Genomic DNA, 5,841 nt, shown 5'->3' on the forward strand with positions numbered 1-5,841 from the left:
TCAAGGCAGCAGGAGTAAGGACTTACAATAGCGGCTTGAACTGGTGTGCTCATGCCCTTCATCTTGTTGGTGTCGCAATCCTTGAAGATTTGCACTACATTCGGTTCAAGTTCTTTTTGGTCTGCACGGGATTTCCTCTGTATTTGGAACAAGTCAATATAGATACGATAATATGGCACAAAAAAAGAAGGAAGTAGCAGCTATTTACAAGAGCCTCGCAGTGTGCAATATAGCTACGAGATCCTGTTGTCTATTGGAATTTCACTTTAGAACGGTTGGTTTTGTTCTTCAAACAGTTAGCCTAGAAGAAGACACACTTGTAAGGCACATACATAAATACAAGTTCAATATGTGGTTTGATCAAATACATATAGCCTACCAGATACTTTGGATCAGACCAGTGTTTAACGAGGGCTATCCAGTCTTCATCTGTAATATATTCCACTGGACATGTTTGGGCGATTTCATTGTTAGCCTTGCCTTCAAAGTGAGATTTTCTAAGGTAGTACCGATACTGTCGCAGAGCACACTGAAAAACATGAGTGCATTCTTGTCTAGTTGCATCATCTTTTGGATCCAACTTGAACCTCATCTGTTGAAAAAAGAATGTGAGTCTTATTAGGAGGAAGCTAGAAAGTATGGGACAGAGCAAGGCAATATTACTAATTGCGATGAATAACATTACTTACGGATAAATGGTCAAGGAAGGTGTTAAACTGGGTATTGTCTTTCTCATTCCTGTACTGGATCCACGTTGGGAGGATACGTGCATGACACCTAGTGGCAACGGCTGCCTCTGATACTAACTTGGCTGACTCTGTAGCATCACGTGGCCTTTTAAAACCTGCCTCAAAATGGATCTCCATTCTTCCTCCTTTAGATTTTGTTAATCTGTCAAGCATTATCCCTGATGTCTGTTTCCGCTTGCGCTGTGGTGCTAGTTCAACAACGAATATGGAAATTGTTAGTGTACATCAAACTGTGAGAGTACATATAAAGGAGCATGCAACTACAACTTGACTCGGTCAGGTACGGTCTTGGTGTTGATGCTCATGAGGTTCATCTGATCTTGCCAAGTCCTGTTGTGTCAGCAGTGCTTCGAAAGTAGTGTTAGGTGTGAAGGCAGCTTGGGAACTGGCCAGTTCCGGAGCAAACGAACGAGTAACTGGTTGAGATGCTGGTACAGTTGAAGCAGATGCTGCAGCTGGTGGAGCAGGTGATACTGTGTTTGTAGATTTAGCCGGTGGACTTGGACCTTCTACTGCACTATAAGTACCAGCAGAATCTCAACGGCAGAACCTTTTCTGTTTCACCGGACGAGTAACAACACTCCCTACTATATTATTTTCCTTGCTCTTTTTTGACTTTTCCATGTCAAGGTGTACCCACAACACAAAAGAATAAAATCACTCTTCAGAACTCATTGATGCATGATACAGACAAGCAATACTTTGATGTAGGACAACCGTATGAGGATGGAATATGTAAGAAAAACAGGACGGCATGACATATTCACAGCTAAGATGTGTAAACTAAGCAGAAGGATTTTCAAGAAAATAGAAGTAATGCAAGCTAGACACCATATGAAAGATGCAACCAATATTACTCTGCCAAGTTAAAAGTGTCTTGTCATAAGTGGCAATTCAAAAAATTAGAAGCAGTACGACGTAGAAATCAATGCAAGATGCAACCACTATCAAACTGCCATGTTAAAAGCGTCCAATCATGAGTGACTGATGCGGGATACACAACAGCAGTACTTTGATGTAAGAACATGGTATTATAGATAGATGAAGTGTATTCTAGACACAGAAAGCCATGTCATATGCACATGTATAACGTATAAACTTAGCAGGTGCAATTTAATCAAAATAGAAGAAATACAGGCTAGACAACATATGCAACATGAAACCAATTATCACACTGTCAACTTAGAGCAAGCACCTGCGATGGTGGAGTACGGGAGATGAACTCATCATGTATACTTGGGACTTCAACTTCATTAGCAGTAGCAGTGGCAAATCTAGAGAGTCTCTGTTTGCGTCGGTGCGGAGGACCACCAACATCCCCTAACTTACTCTTTCCTTCATATTTTCTGATATTGCCTTATGAAGTCAGAACCACAAGAAGATGAATAAAATTAGCTCAGCATAACTGGTTGATGCATGATATAGACGAACACTACTTTGATGTAAGGCAAGCGCAGGATAGGAGGATGGAATATATACAAAAAAGACAGCGTTTCATATTCACACGTACGATAGCGTGTCTTATGGGTAAGTAATCATTGCAGGTATAAGTTGTAAGCTACGCATATGCAATTCAACATAATCAGAAGCAATACAAACTAGACATCATACGGAAAACGCAACCACGTATAACAGTTCCAAGTAAGAGCAAGCACCGGTGATGGTGGAGTAGGGGAGATGTGCTCATCATGTACATGTATGTTCTAGAAACAGGAACACGTGTCATATTCACAGGCATTATGTGTAAAGTAAGCAGATACAATTCAAGTTAGAAGCAATACAAGCTAGACATCATATGCAACATGCAACCACATATAATAGTGACAAGTTAGAGCAAGCACCTGTGATGGTGGAGTAGGGGAGTCATCATCTACACAGCTACATTGACTGTCTAGCCTTGTGTTGTCTTGCGAATCTTCTTGGGAGGATGGAAGAGTAGAATCTATAGAGACCCCCTATTTGAGTTGCTCCGAAGGACCACCATCATCCACTGCCGGACTAATTTCTTTCAGCTGTAATGATTTTGCATTGTGAAGTCAAACCGATAAGAAAAAGGGATTAGAAACACTGCAAGACACCATATGGAAGGTGCAATCAATATCACTCTGCCAAGTTAAAACTGTCTCATCATAGGTGGCGTTCATCAAACTAGAAGCAATACATGCTAGAAATCATATTCAAGACGCAAACCAATATCACACTACCAACTTAAAGGTGTCCCATCATAATGACTGATGCAGGATACACAAGAAGAGTAGTTTCATGTAAGAACATGGTGTGATAGACAGATATAGTATGTACCAAAAATAGGAAAGCGTGTCATATTCACATGTATCATGTGTAAGCTAAGCAGATGCAGTTTACACTAATTAGGAGCAATACAAGCTAGACACCATATGCAACATGCAACCAGATATCACACTGCCAAGTTAGAGCAAGCACCTTGGATGGTGGAGTAGGGGAGCGGAGACTTGGACCTTGTAATGCACTATCAGTACAAGGAGAATCGGTACAGATGCTCCGTTTACGTTGCTGCAGAGGACCACCATCATCGCCTTCCTTACTCTTTTCCTTCCTCTTTTGTCGGGTGGTAGGTGCGACATATGCCAACGGGTGGCTTATCATTGTGGGAGCCAGTAAGACATCGCCGGTGCCTGGAAACGGGATGAGGCGAAGACATGCACGCCGGCGAATCTTACCTAGCTTCGGGGCTCTCCGTGGAGATAACACCCCTACTGCTGCTCTGCGGGGTCTCCGCATGATCACTAGATGGACAAGTAGCTACACAATGCTCCTTGAGATGTTCGGTGGGAGGAGGAAGAAGGGCACGGCTAGCTTGCTTCTTCTCCTTGTGTGGTGTCTAGAACTAGCAGGGGGTCGAACCCTTTACATGGGTGCCCCGGGGGGTTTATATAGGCCTACCCCCCGGGGGTACAATGGTAATCCGACTGGGCGCGGGGCCCAGCCGTCTGTGACTGCGCTCGTCGGCTTCTGGGCCGACTGCTGGGTCCCGCCGGCTGGTGGGTCCCGTCGGCTACCAACTCCTTCGCAACAGGCAAGCCCCACTGCCAAGGGTCTTGTTGATGGCTGGTTACTGTTGCCTCAACCTGATGACGAGGGCTTCGTCGAGGTAAGCGTGGCTAAAGTGTCGCCGTCCAGCGGGCGATTACTGTAGCCTTACCACGTCTTGTCTCCTTAATGGAGCGTTCTCTTCGAGGGGGGAAGCGAGCCGGCTGCGGGGAGCCGGCCCTGCCTCGGGCTGACCGGGGGAGGCCTGGCAGCCTTCGGGCGTCTCTCTGCCCAAAGGGGCCCACCGCCCATGGGCCGTACTGGCGGCCCGTCGTGGGTGACATCAGGGTCAACATGGCAACAGTGCCGCGCCGGACGGGTCATGGCCACTCTGTACGGCGCACTGTGCCAGGCGTGCTCTGGGATTCGGGGGTGGCAGGCTTTACTGTAGTCACGCCCCGTCTCATCGCCGCTAGGTGGATGCAAACTTTGAGGGTACGGTCTCGGCCGCTCTATGGGAGCTGGCTTCTCGGAGTCGGCCTTCTCGCGGCCGGCTTCTCGTAGTCGGCCCTCCCATGGCTTTCTTCATGACGGCTAAAGTCGGGCCGCCTTCCGAAAGCCGGCCTGGGTGACAGCCAGAAAGGGGAAGGCGGCCCCATGTCTTGGATTCCTGAGAGCCGGACGGGCTCGTAATTTTTTTAGAAGGGCCAGGGGAAGCCGGCTAGGCTACCCATGGCTATTTACTCCGATAGTAGTCCCCGAAGCTGATCGAGCTTCGAGGCGGACAAAGGGACGAGAAGCTTGGTCAGCTTCCTATCCTGAAGAGCCGGCTTCAGAGAGCTCTGGTTCTCGTAGGCGGGAACGCGGGCCATGTGGCGAGGAAACCCTGCCAACGCACGCGCGCGACGGGACATCGCCGCAGGCCCGGGCCCGCCACTCACAGGCCTCGGTCCGAGCGCGGATCTTCCGTGGCCCACATGGACCGCTCGCCTTCCCGCGGCGGTTTTATTCCGCCATCATGGCACAGTAATCGCGGGACGTGGGGGAGTGGGCACGATCGATCCCCACGTTTCCCCATGCCGTGCCTCCTCGGCTCCGCCACGCGAGCCTATAAGTAGGGGGAGGAGGGGGAGTGACAGAGGTTCGCACGCTCTCTCTCTCGCTCCGCCCCTTCTCGTCCTCCTTTCTTCCTCACGTTGCCGCCGCAACCTCCCGTCTCAGCGCCGCCGCGCCGCCACATCGTCTTGCCACCATGGCGCTGTCGAGCTCGTGGGACGGCTCCAACGTCCACGAGGACCATGTTGAGTTCCTCCGCCAGACTCGGCGCCTGCCCGATGCCAACCTCGTGCGGGTCCGCCTGGCGCCGGAGACGGAGATCTCGCCGGCACCGGAGGAGGGCGAGCGGGTTGTCTTCCGCTCGCACTTCCTTCGCGGCTTCGGCCTTCCGGCGAGCGGATTCCTGCGCTCCTTCCTCGAGTTCTACAATCTTCAGCCGCATCACCTCACGCCCAACGCGGTGATGTTGCTGTCGGCCTTCGTCTCTCTCTGCGAAGGTTTCTTGGGGCTGCTCCCCACGCTGGAGCTCTGGGGGGAATTCTTCCAGAGCAAACTCGGCACCGTCGTCGCAGGCGTGCCCGCCCCCTGCGAGGCCTTCATCGCCATGAGGAGGGCGGGCGAGAACAACCCGTTCCCGCCCATCCCCCTGATCCAGTCGGTGAAGATCTGGCAGAAGTCATACTTCTACATGAAGAACGTCGCCGAGCAAGGAGACCACGTCAACCTGCCGGCTTACGTAGCCGGCCCGCCGGCTGGGAGGCAGCCCTCGTGGAGTTTCCGGTCCCGGTCACTGTCTCAGGCCGGGAACGCTGCCGTCTCCCGGCTTCGGGTGATGATCCAGTCGGAAGGCCTGAGCGGGGCCGACTTGGTGGCCGCCTTCGTGGAGCGCCGGATATCTCCTCTCCAAAGCCGGCCCCACATGATGTGCCAAATGAGTGGCCGCTTCGACCCAAGCCGGCTGAGCACCAGGGAGATGCCTCATGCGGAGGTATCGCACATGGTAAATTACATCTCCAATTGCAAGCTC

This window comes from Triticum urartu, chromosome 4 (genome assembly GCF_003073215.2).
Source record: "Triticum urartu cultivar G1812 chromosome 4, Tu2.1, whole genome shotgun sequence".
NCBI classification, from domain to species: Eukaryota; Viridiplantae; Streptophyta; class Magnoliopsida; order Poales; family Poaceae; genus Triticum; species Triticum urartu.